The 12,922-nt window shown below is 51.4% G+C and overlaps 1 protein-coding gene across 6 annotated transcripts in view; it reads left to right on the top strand.

Moving 5' to 3' along the window:
• Window positions 1–12,922, top strand: part of Adcy7 (adenylate cyclase 7) — a 56,206-nt gene that overhangs the window by 14,128 nt on the left and 29,156 nt on the right. The window contains exons 1-2 of one of the 6 annotated variants that reach the window (XM_076915569.1): window positions 6,962–7,071; window positions 7,512–7,617. The exons of 2 other annotated variants lie outside the window; for them this stretch is intronic. The gene's annotated coding sequence lies outside the window, so the exon portion shown is untranslated. Of the gene's footprint in view, window positions 1–243; window positions 597–6,121; window positions 6,159–6,961; window positions 7,072–7,511; window positions 7,618–12,922 lie in introns of those variants that run through there. 3 more of the 6 variants (XR_013104815.1, XM_034522775.2, XM_076915572.1) reach the window with 3 other exon arrangements.

Raw genomic sequence — 12,922 nt, forward strand, 5'->3', positions numbered from 1 at the left:
AGTGCAGAAAGATCTGTGATTTCTCAGACGGGTACCCCAGGCCACCACTTCACTATGGTGGAATGAGTCCTGTGAGGCAAAGGGGCTATCTGGGAGTGGTTTAGCCGGAGGCTCGTGCCAGACTGTCTGCCTTAATTGCTCGATAAGGATGCATCTGCTCTCTGGTTGACGCAGTCGTCTTGGGGCTTCTAATGGAGGTTTTCACTTCTTGTTTTATAATTTTTTTTTTTTTTAAATTGTTCCAGCTTCAAGCTTCAAATTTCCATGAAGTCATTGGAGCTGGGAGCCTGGGCTGGCGGCTCCCCGACTCCTGTGGCTGGCTTGCTGACTGGGAGAGGGGCCCTCCTCACACACACACCCCCACCACAGCGAGAACTGAGCAGAGCTGAGGGCCCAGCCTTTGCCGCTACCCTACCGCCTCTGCCGAGCAGGAAGTGGTGGGTCCCAGATGTGACTCACTCTTATTAGGTAGCCGGTGGAGGGAGCCTTCCCATGAGTGAGACGTTCAGCCTCTGGAGCCAGGATATCAAGATCCCAGCCATCTCCCTGCAGCCACGGAGCTTGGCTGGGCGGTTTCAGTGCCTCGGAAGAGTCAGGTAAAGTGTGATTCTGGCGAGGGATGGCGCCTGTTCTTTGGCCTGGACCTGGGGGGGGCCAGCAGGACAGGCCTTGGGACCCAGGCGCTTGGGAGGGAGGTGAGCCCAGGCCTAGCTGCTGGTGGGCTGGGTCGGCTGGTGGGGAAAGGGGGTTCCTCGGCTTTTTGGGGAAGCAGCTAGGAGGGCGGCTCCTCAGTAGGGAACCCAGACAACTTGGCCCTGGCTTTTCTCATCTTGGCAAAAAAACAAAACAAAACAAAACAACAACAACAAAAAAAAGGTGCTGGCAGTGTCTTTGGCAACGATGCTGCCCTGTTGGCCCTGTTACCTGGAATCCTGTGAACTGCCTGCTCTTAGATGCCCGTGGTTCTTTCAGGAGTGTGATTTTTTTTTTTTTTTTTTTTAACATTTACAAGTACACCTTGCTTTTCTCACAGAAAATAAAATTATCAATAAAACGTATTAAACAAAGCAACAAAAAAAAATTCTGAATGTAGACACTGGGGTATAACTCTGAGGCACTGGGCTCCATCCACAGCGCCAAAAATAAAAGAGGAAAAAAAAAATTAAAAGCATCTTCTGAAAGTGATACACACTTAAGAGACAGAAAAACCTAAGATGTCTAAGAAAAAGGGAACTTTTCCTTTCCCTCCTTCTCTCTTTCTCACGGCCCCCGGTGGGCCACCTAGAGGGGTTCCCATGCACACAGCAGAGGGTGGAACAGGTGCCCCTTCTTGTTCAGGGGCAGGCACAGGCACCATTCTCCCTGGCCAGCCTCTGGGAGAGGGTGGTATGGTGTCTGAATTTGGGGTCAAGACAGAACTCAAAGGCTTGGACTGGAGGCAAAAGTCTAGGATCTGCCTAGAAGGCCCTACATCAGCCAGAGCCCTCGGCAGCTCACAGCTACAGATGCACAGGTGATGGGAGGGGTGGTGTAGACCCATGGGCCCCAGGGCATGAACCGTTTATCATTGCTTGGGAGATCTCAGCCTGTGTGCAAATAAACACATTTAAAATTTAAGTATTTAACATTTGAGTGACTTTGGGGGGAGGGGGAATAAAACACGTAGAAAGAAAGATACTGAATCTGGCGTGAGATGTGTTATTGTCTTGGAGAGCGGTGACCGCAGTGGTGAGGGCTGGGTTTCAGAGGAAGTCTGAAACAAGGCACGATTGCAGGAAGTTCAGTTGTGAGGTCTCTTCACCTCTATGGAGTGCCATGTGCACTGGGGCTCCCTGTAGCAGGTGTCTGTGTGGGGAGGGAAGGCAGGAAGGTTGCAATACCACACCATGAGAGTTGGAAGCAGCTTTGAAAGGCCTCCATGTTAGGACTTGGCCCTGGAGCTCTAGGGAATGGAGGGGGACATGGTAAGGGGACAGCAGCGTGACAGACAAAGGCCGCTCTGGGAAGGAAGACAGAGGCCCAGCTTGATGCTGTCTGAAGGACAAGTGAGCTCCCTCACAGTTTGACTCTTTCTTTGCCCACATGGTCAAAGTCATTCACCGCCCAGTTTCGGAAGAATCAGAGGCTGGGGTGTGTATTCTCTTAGATCAAGTCTCCCTCCTCCTGTGCCCACCTGGGCACTACAAGGGTAGTGGACCACCATGCTGGAGGAGGGGGTGGGGTCAGGATACCCAGTCCTTTCTGGTAAGGTACAGGGTCAAAGGAGAGAACTGTTTGTGGACGTGTTGGGGGGAAATAACAGTGGCGTTAGTTTGAAGAGAGGTGCCTACACATAGCGTGACTGCTGTTTTTGGACTCACTGTGAGATGGCTGTGTGACATGGGACTTTCTGTATGCCTGACCACCTGAGTCCTTAGCTGGGTCAAGCCTTCTTGAACATATGATTGTGTCTAACCCCAGCAGAGAGGTGCAGTGGGACAGTGTGTCCTTACCACCCCACTGTTGCTTGGGTCATCCTGAGTGACGGGGTGGTCTGTCTGGCCCTTGATCCAGCCTCTTATTCCTCCAGCTCAGGAGGACAAAACTGTGGTGTCCTGCAGACTGAGCAAAAAGCCTCCCTCTCCCCTTGCTGGGCACAAGGTAGTGATTAGCCCAGCTGGAGAATGATCTTGATTTTCCTGAGAGGTGACAGAGGGTTCACTGAGGGTCCATGTCACAACAGCCCTGATCAAACCTTTCAGGCCTCAGGAAGGAAGCACTCAGTGAACTAGACAGGCCTGTAGAGAACTAGAGATGGGAGAGAATTCTATCTGCAAGTCTGCCACATCTGATCAGTGGCCAGAGGAAGAGGTCACCTGGGGTCATCAGCCCCGCCCATCCACCCCGTTTTATTATGGCAGAACTCTACTGTATCTTACATTATAGGGCCAGCAAAGAGTGGAGCCTGTTTCTGTGTCTATGAGATGGTTTGCTGTTGGTCTCTGGTGCCTCCAAAATACTGGTGTTATCATATCACAGGGGTCCCCTCTGCCTTGGGTGGGCGATAGGCAATGAGGGTAGGCAGGGCCAGTGGGCAGCTCTGGGACAGTCTGTGTCCCTTGTTGATCTCTTTCCCTTTCTTCCTCCATTTTCTCATCTGTAAAATGGAGCTGATGGCGCCCCAGAGGTAAATATGAGCTTCCCATACACGCTCTGATTGACAGACGACTTGGAGAGCATCAGCTTCCACTGTAGTTTGGGGGAGGGGTGGTCCTTGGGCTCTGCTCTTGTCCTTTGGCCTTCTGACCTGACACCCTGGGGGTGGGGGGTGGCACAGCACTTCCGGCTAGCCACAGGCATCCGGCTAGACCTGCTGCTGTTCGGGATTTCAGCATTGCATCATGGTTGGCCGTCACCAGTCTTGGTTCAGACCCACCCTGGCTGAAGGGTCTGCTGTTCCTCGGGTCCTCTGCTAGGTGGACTAGGTGGTAGGTGGAATGGGAAGCAGCCTGGTCTTGAGTTCTATTTCCCTAGCTGGCCTTCTTCAGGGATACCCAGAACAGAGCTTTCTTGCTGCCATCTGTTGTCCTTGCAGGATGTATGTAGTGGCCTGGGTGTTTGTTTGGCCCAGGTCCTGTGCTCAGCACAGGATGGGGATGGCCAGCCTGGACTCGGGGAAATCCACAGTATTGAGACCTTTAACAGTGTAAGATTAGTTTCTCCTGTGCAGAGGTCAGTTGTGATTCCTGTCAGCTTCACGGGTCTCCCTGTCTCCTTGTCCACTCTTGTCCAGCCCCCTGACTTGCTCACAGCACTGGCTTGGCATTCTCTGGCTGCTGGCCTGCTCTGCCCACCCGTGCAGTCTCCACACTACACTACTGCACTTAACCTGGTTGGCATTCCTTTGAGAGGACCCTTTTCAGGAGCGCTGGGGTTCACCAGGAAAACAACTCCATGTGTCTGCCCTAAGTCCATCCATGTGGCGGCTGCCTCCTACCCTTGGCTCTGTGGTCAACTCCCTTTTCTGTTGCAGGTTCCTGTGGTCACTAGACATCTTCTTTCTTATGTCCTCTCTCTATGCCTCTGTGCCCATTCCTGTCCCTCACCCCCATCCAGGGCTGGCCATTAGAAGGAATTCCCTGCCTCTTTGAAATCTCAGCTATTACACACCATTTCTCGGCAGTGCTTTCTTTTCTGAACCCCTAGGGCCACCTTCTTTGCTTTCTCCCTGGACATCAGCACCCAGCTGGTCCTTACCGAGTGGCCATGGCCCTGGGACAGAGCCCTGGCACCTGGAAGGAAGGAGCTTATGGCCCTTTTGCATAATGGCAGGCTGGGATCTGGGGAGCACGATTCTCCCTGAAGGGACGGAAGGATTCCAGTGATGCTGCTAGAGCCTGAGCCTGGATCATCGTCTGGTTCACAGTGTCTTATCTGAGGCCCTGGAGTTCCAGAGCCACAGACCAGCCACCTACCTTGGAAGTGGCTCAGTCTCATGTCCCGAGCTCAGATGACGTATGTCAATGCTGACTTACATCAGCTTCCTAGGCTCAGAAGGGAGAAACACAGGATTCTGGAGCACAGGTGGGACAACCTAGGGCCACTGGGCTCTGCCGAAGCCAGGCCAGCATGAGTTTCCCCCATGAGTGCTGTGGGGGAGGGGGGATGCAGCTCTGTCCATACGCATGTCTCTCAGCAAGGAGAATGTGGACTCGGAACGGACTCATCTGGTGGACATGTCTGTGCCTCTCCATTGTTTGTTTAATATTTAATTCACTTTACATCCCAATCACAGCCCCCCCCTCTATTCCCAATCCCACCTTTATAAATCCCTCCCCCTTGTCCCCTCCCCTACTCCTCAGAAAAGGGGCGCTCCCTCTTGGGTACCACCATTTTCTAAGAATGTCACCTTGTCCTTTGGGTTACAATCTTTTCATTTCTGTAGCAGGCTGGCTGACCCTACTACCAATCACAAGGGGCTGGGGTCGGCAGCCCCACTCCTGCTCCCCACACGGTCTCCAGGACCCCATCTGGCTGGGAAGGAGGCACTCTTTGAAGTGGGCTGGAGGTGCTGCTTTAAAAAAGAACCCTGACTGATGGAAGGCAGCCTCTTTTGAAATGCCTAGACTCCCTGGGGCCATTGCTCTACCCTGGGGTGGTGCATGAGGATGCCAAGGGGCCCTGGGGGCAAAATGTCGTGGTTCCATCCTTTCCTAGGCCTGCCAGGGGAATCAGGGAGAAGAGCTGCTTGGGGGTGGGCAGGAGCTGTCAGGCAGTGGGATGGATACCTGTAGGAAGAAATTCCTGGTCCTTGTATGTCAAGGTTGTTTAGGCTGCAAACCTCATGTTTAGAGTAGGCTGGCATGACCCTTTGGGGTCATGGTGCTGATGGTGTGCTGCCTTTTATATGAAGCCCCTAATAGTTAGGTACCACTACTGGTTGATTCTTTGTATCTGGAGACTGAAGCCCAGAGAGGTTACTAAATGTGGCTAAGGCCACACAGCACCTTCCCTGTGTTTGAGCTCAGAACTTGCACTCTGAACCTCTAGGCTCTGTTGTTTTTCCATGGTGAGCACAAGTTGCACCTTGTCCACCCTCCCATTTCCTTTCCTCGTTTAGTAAGTTGGTCACGTGGCTTCCCTCTCCCCACATGTGTTGCACAGGAACCCTGTATTCTTTTGCTTCTTGTGGCTTCAGCACCTTACCCTGGTGTAGGACAGGAGTCCAGAAAGGGACTGGTGACGGGGCTTGGCTGCAGGGTGGACACCTCCATTCTTTTAGCACTTGTAGACTTAGAAGGTAGCCTTATGGCGGTCAGATGGGACCTCACGCTTGGGCCTGCCCACACTGCCCACTGAGTGCTGGCTCTCTTGCAGTGTGGAATAGGACCCACATGCCTGCCCTGCTGAGCAGTGTATAGCCTTTGAGGAGGAACCCCCATCCCTCAGCAACAGGCCAGGGCAACCCTGGGGAAGCCAGGCGAGAGGGACCAAGTGGTCTTCCTGGAGGAGTTGGCTCAGCAGGGTAGGAGTTGGCCGAGTGGATGTGATGGGCAGCATTTTCGGGCTCTCAGACCCAGTGATGAAAGGGGCGGGGCATATTTGGGGAAGCGAAATCAGTCAAAACCGACAGCCACCAGGAAGACCCAAGAAGTTGTTTGAGAGAGTTTTGGGCTGGGGTAAGCGAAGGGGGATGGGGTTCTTCATGTTCTGGCCAGGTACAGGTTCCCTGGAAGATTGTCCTCAGGGGAGGCCACAGTTTAGGGGGCAAGACGTGCTGGGACAAAGGCTCCATGTGTGAGTCTTTAATATCCAGCCTACAGCCTAGCTCTGGAAGGCTGGAGTTTGGGGAGACCAGAGGAGGGTACCCAGGCTTCAGGTAGCTATGGGAAGGGCCTCTGAGTCCATGGGTGGGTGTGGCTCTGGAAGTCAGGCTGTGGTTTAGCAGACACAGGGGTTGCTTTCCCTGGGGCTAGCTCTCTTCAGGCTCTCAGGCCTGCTCCTCCCCCATTACAAACAGGTCCTGTTGGCCTTATAGGGTTCTCAAGAAGCCTGGGAAGAGTCTTTCAGGACCTTGGGCTTTCTACAGCTGGTGCTTGCTGTGTGGGCTGTTGGGGCTTCTGAGGTGGGTAGTAGCCTCAGGCTTGCTGTTGGGTCAGAGGCCTTCCTGGACTCCCTAGGTGGTCTACTGGGTTGTGGTGGGGCAGGCTGCTCACTTCTACCTATTAGTCCTTTGCTTGGAAAAGCAGGACAGCTTAGGAACCCTGGGGTGACCAGACCAGGAGAGGGTGAGGAATTGCCTGGTCTGTGGAACTGTGAGGAAGGAGGTGGAGCTGAACTGTTTTTTTTTTTTTTTTTTTTTTTTTTTTTTTTTTGAATTTTGTTCTCTGCCCAGTGTGGCCTGGAAACTGAGGCACATGGTCACATGGTCACAGCCTGGCACTGGGAGCCATCTCCTTGCTTCCTTTCCTCAGGAAAGAAGGGAAGAAGCTCTACCTGGAAGCTTCCAGGGGGCAGCTGCGGAGCCCACAAGAGCCACAGGGCCCAGGCCTATGCTCTGGACCTCATGTCCCCACCATCTAAAAGGGCAAGGTCAGGTTGGTCTCTGTTAGGTCTCTCCACCCTGGAAGTGATGGGTCCCCTGACTGCCAGAAAGGGGGAGCTGCCACCATGGCCTGGAGAGTCTTCCTGGGGGAGGAGTTCTAAGCTGGGCTGGGGAGACTCCAAAGCTAGCATTTCCTAAAGGAAGTTCACTAGCTCAGTGCAGAGGGAGGCCCCTTAACCACAGCTCTTTTCCCCCTGTAAGACAGAGGTTCTCAACCTGTGGGTCACGATCTTTTTGGCAAGTCTCTATCTCTAAAAATATTTACATTATGATTCATAGCAGCAGCAAACTTACAGTTATGATGTAGCAATGAAAATAATTTTTATGGTCGGGGGTTACCACGGCATGCAGAACTGATTTAAAGGGTTTCAGCATTAGAAGGGTTGAGGCCCACTGCTGTTGGATGCTGACTTGTTCATGTGTATAGGGGCTTTAAAGGGAAGAGGAGAGACGACTCAGCACCACCTGTGATAAAGCCCTGTGGATGTGAGGCTAGCTTTCTGTGGTTAGCATCAAGGAATGCAGGTGAGAAGGTAAGAATGAGCCTGGGGTCTAGAGAGATGGCCCAGTGCTTAAGAACACTTGTTGGCTCTTACAGAGGACCTGCATTTGATTCCCAGCACCCACCTGGTGGTTCACAACCATCTATAACTCCAGTTCTAGGGGATCTGACCCCTGACCTCTGAAGGCACCACATGCACATATATTCAGACAAAACACACACATAAAATAATATTTATTAATTGAGGTTAGGGATGGGGAGATGGCTCAGATGGTAAGGAGCACTGGCTGTTCTTCCAGATGACCCAGGTTCAAGTCCCAGCAGCCACCTGGCATCTCAAAAGTCCAGTTCCAGGAGATCAGGTGCCCTTTCCTAGCCTCCTCAGGCCAGGCATACATATGGGGGTGCACATACCACCGGAAGGCCAAACACCCATACACACCAAGTAAAAAATAAAATTAAAAAATAAATTAATAAATTGGGGGTGGATATTAGCCTGGACCTTGGGAGTGAGGCAGGCCGAGCCATTCCAGGCAGCTTGGTTGTAGGCTAGGATGGCAGAGGTATATGTCGTGGCTAGCAGTAGCTCCTGGAGAGCTAACCTGTTACCCACACTGGAGGCTATGAGGAAGGCAGACCACTTTTTCTCCTGGCCATGTCCAGAGGCTGCAGAGCACTTCCTGTCTGTCAGCAAGCCTGGGGGTGGGGTGGTTATAGGGCAGTGTCCAGCACTTTCTAGGATGCCAGCTGCTGGCTCCCCCTGCTTGCACCAGCATTCTCAGCCTGGTCTGCAGTCACTGTATGGCTATTTCCTCTGGGCCCAGCTGGACTTGACCCAAGATATCAGCTCTACTGCTGCCTAGTACCTTTAAAGGCATCTTGAGGAGGTGTTGCCTGCTCTGTTCTCTACAGGAGCCAGGCCACTGAAGCTGTGGGCTTCATCCTTCTGGTACTTTTTGTTGGTGCAGTAACAGAGTCATGCAGATGTCCTCAGTCAGTGCCAGATGCTGGCTCAACACCTTGTCTGCATGCCCCCATGGAGCCCTCTCAAAGCCTTGTGGTCAGACTGCTCTTCTTCTCCATTTCCAAAAGAGGAAACTGAGGCACGGAGCAGTCATGCAGCTGTATCTGATAGAGCCAGGAGTCACTTTTTCTATTAAGACTTTTAAATTGCACAAGCAATATGACAATGGAAAGAGAAGGTAAGACGGAGAGCTGAGACTTAGTCATTAGGACCAGAGGAGATTTTGGAGGGCAGGTAGGGTTGGAGGGAATGTGTTTTGGTTTAGTCTGTATCTACCAGGCATGACGTTGGCCCTGTGGAGCTTTCCTAGGAAGCAGTGCACACCATGGGCATCTGCATGTATTTGCCCACAAAGATGTGTTATACCAACCCTGAGTGGGAGACACCCTTTGAGGGATTTGCTGTCACCAACCATGGGACACGGAGTCTTGTATGGGTCCCCGCACACATGCAAGAGTATGTACACAATCAATTACGGCAGTAGGTTTGCTCAGCCTAAGGTGCCTGTGTGTATTGACTCACATTTCTGCCAGGAGTGAGTGTGGGCCCATTTCACAGACTTTATGAAGTAAGCTCATCTTTTTTTTTTTTTCATTATTATTTTTTAATTTCCTGTCCTTACGGAAAAATTAGGGCGCTGCAAACACGGAGGAATTAATCTTGTTTTCTAGAAAAACTGGTCTTTGGGATCTGCCCCTTAAAGCTTCCTTTCTCTTGACCTTCGTTCGATCCAAATGCAAGGTTTCCTCGTCCTTGTTAACTCTCCTGTTGTAACTGCTTGCTAGTAAGCTCCAAGTATCCAACTTCACTCTAATGCTATGTTCTTAGTGTCAGGAGCACTAAGAATTCTCTGTAAGTCAGTTTCTAGGTTACTGGTCTTGGTTATTCAAACACGATCTTGCTTAATGGATTTGAGTGAGCGCTAGTTGACTCTACCCCACCCAGTACTGCAGACCCAACCTCTGGCATATCTGTTACCCCAAAACTCTGATCCCTAGCGTCCTTGACTCCCCTAGGAGGCCTGATTTAATTACCACCTCTCACCCCCTAAGGCTTCAGTTGCCCCATCCGCTGTGTGCCACAGATGGCATCCATACACCTCCAGGGTTCCTCCCGTTCCATTTTACCGTAGGCCGACGTATCTCTAACCCCGACACTTGGGGTTAGGACAAAGGACAGGACCTACTTGAACAAGAATCACTCGGACCATCGTTACTCCCAAACCTAGGCCTCTTAAGGCCTGGGCACCCCATCTTCTCTCACTCTCAAAGTGCCGTGTAGAAGGCTGGTCTGAGCCTATAGCTAGTGGTTAAAAGGGCAGGCGGCCCCAGTTATGCAGCAGCAATGTGCCATGGCACCACAGCTTAACCCCCAGAAGTAAGCTTGTCTTTGCCAATCAGACGGGTAAAATAGTTTTTCGTGGTAGTTTTAACTTGCATTTCCTATACTTACTATAGGTGACATCATATTTTTTCCCAAATGTGAAAAAGCTTTTAGAGTTGGCTTTTCTCTGTCCTTTCTGTTTGTAATCTTGCATTGCTCTTAGTCCTTGTAATCTGAAGGTGTTTCTCATATATGAAGGGGATTAGCTCCCAGGGATGTGAGCTGCACATGTATTTCCTCCCATGTGTGGTTATTCTGTTGATTATCCTTTTAGTACAGTTTGTTTGTTTTTTAATCAAGTAGTAAATTTTGTTTACTTAAATACTTGAATCTGTCAGTCTTTATGACTCTAGAGTTTTAATCAGGTTAGGAAGGCCTTAGCCAGCCTGGTGGTGGTGCATGTCTTTAATCTCAGCACTTAGGAGGCAGAGGCAGGTGGATCTCTGAGTTTGAGGTCAGCCTGGTCTGCAGAGTGAGTTTCAGGACAGCCAGGGCTACACAGAAAAACCCTGTTTTGTGTGTGTGTGTGTGTGTGTGTGTGTGTGTGTGTGTTGGACAGAAAAAACAAAACAGAAAGAAAGGAAAGGAAGGAAGGAAGGAAGGAAGGAAGACAGACAGACAGACAGGAAGAAAGAAAGAAAGAAAGAAAGAAAGAAAGAAAGAAAGAAAGAAAGAAAGAAAGAAAGAAAGAAAGAAAGAAAGAAAGAAAAGACAGACAGGCAGGCAGGCAGAAGGGCCTTGGCTATGCCAGTGAAGACATGGGAGCATGTGGCCTCCTGCACTCTTTAGAACTCATTCTGTGTTGACTGAGACTGTCCAGCCCTCTGCCCTCATTAAAGACTCACACGCTCATTTTTGCTGCCCTCCAGATTGTTAGGAAACAGCGCTCTTCTCCTTCTGTCCCCGCATCACAGGAACTTAGTGTCTGGGAAAGGCCTTGTGCAAAGCACTTAGCCAGCAGGCGGCCTCCCGGACTGCTGTGTGGGCTGGACCCGGCAACCAATGAGGTCGCCGAGGCCAGTGAGCCCTTCCCTTTCTGTTCTTCCTTATCAAGGGAAAGGGGATCAGAACTCTGTTCTGCGTGGGTGTGAAAGTTTCCATTCTAAACGGTGGATAGTAACGTTTAAAAGAAAGAATCATGAATAATGCAAGGGTGGGTCCAGGACCAGGAAGATGGCTCAGTGGGGAGAGGGTACCCATCACCAAGACTGATGATTTAGGTTTAATCCCCAGATCCATGTGGTGAAAGAAGATGTTCCCCTAAGTTGTCCTCTGACCTAACAAAGTAAATAAATAAGTGTAAAAAAATAGGAAGAGGTGGGGACAAAGTTGATGCTCCTCAGGAAGTCTGGCTGGCCACGTGTCAGCACATTGTCTGGCTCCCCCTGTGTGCAGAGTCCCAGTAAACATGGTGGAGGGGCCCTGTATCCTCTGTCCCATTGTGCTTGTCTTGGGTAGCTTCTGCTGGCCCTAGCCAAGTGCCTTGCATACAGGTGTTGTTACTGTTTTTGGAGTGTGTGCCAAGGGAATCGGTGAAGGAACGAATGAATGACCAGCAGGGTACACATTCCAGGGCAGGTCCACCAGCCCTCACAGATGGACGGACACATCTGTGGTATGTGCATTTTAACAGAGAAGCTGAGCTGGTCCACTCCTATGATCACAGCGCTCAGCATTTCTGAGCCCCAGGCAGAAGGATCTGGAGTTTAAAACAGTTTAAGCAACATAGTAAGATCTTGTTACCAACAAGAGCGCTGGTGGGATGGTTCAGTGGTTAAGGGCCCTCTGCTGCTCTTCCAGAGGGCTGACGTTTAGTTCCCAGCTCCTACATCTGGTGGCTCCCAGCCACCTGTAACTCCAGTTGCAATGAGATCTGATGCTTTCTTCTGGCCTCCACAGGCATCCCAAACCATCCCTGACCCACACAGGCAAAAGAGCCACAAGGGTGTGGGAGAGGCTGAGAAGGCTGGCTCCTGTTTCGCAGCGGCGGAAAGGAGGCTTGCAGTACCTAGGACCACTTTTTCCCAGTCTGCCCCTGGTTTGTCCTCATCCTTCAGATTCTTCACCAAGTGAGGTGGCTTCTACCCAAGGCCCAGCAGAGGCCAGGTAAAGCTGAGACCTCATAGGTCTGACATACTGCTTTTTTTGAAAGAGGGGAAATTGAGGCCCAACTTAGGCCAGGGCCTTTCCCAGGGCCACATAGCAAATGGTGACTGGTATAACAGGCTGGACCACGGCTGTAGCCCTGGGGCCAGGTGAAGCTAGCCTGGAGGGAACAGGAAGCTAGCTGGCCTGGAGTCTCCAGTGATTGTTCTACCTGGGGCTTGGCAGGCTCTCCTCAGGAGATAAAGGTGGGTGAAAGGCACACTGGAGCCTGGCCCTACCTCACTTACTCTCACTGCTTGGTTTTGGTCCTGAAGGACTTCCTCCATCTAGGTTGGCTCTTAAGTTTGGATTCACATGTTCCTTTGTCCTTGCAAGCTTGGCCTAGCAGGCTTGTGACTTTGTAGACCCCTTGTCCATCCAGAGTATGAGCAACACTGCCCCTCCACCAAGTACAGAGCTCCTGAACCCCAACGCTTGGGAGCTATGTAGAGCAGCAGGCCACTGGCCCCTCTGCTCTACTGAGGGAAGGCCCTTGTGTTCTTGCCTTGTGTTGATGGCTTTCTCTGTGTTGCTTGCTCACTCCCAGGCCCTGTATCCCCGCCCTGAGCTATTCCAGGCTTACCCTTGTCATTATTTCAAAAGGCTTGCTGGGACCAGCCCTGCGTAGGACAGACAGAAAAGCATATTCTGTCTGCGTCCAGTGAAGAAGCTGGGGTCTGAGCAGCAGATACTGAGCTGGAGGGAAGTGTGAAAGCCATGGTCCCCAGGGCTCTAGGGCCAAGACCAAGCTGGGAAAGGAGGCACAAGGAGAGAGGCCTTAGTC

The sequence above is a fragment of the Arvicanthis niloticus genome, chromosome 18 (genome assembly GCF_011762505.2).
Source record: "Arvicanthis niloticus isolate mArvNil1 chromosome 18, mArvNil1.pat.X, whole genome shotgun sequence".
NCBI classification, from domain to species: domain Eukaryota; kingdom Metazoa; phylum Chordata; class Mammalia; order Rodentia; family Muridae; genus Arvicanthis; species Arvicanthis niloticus.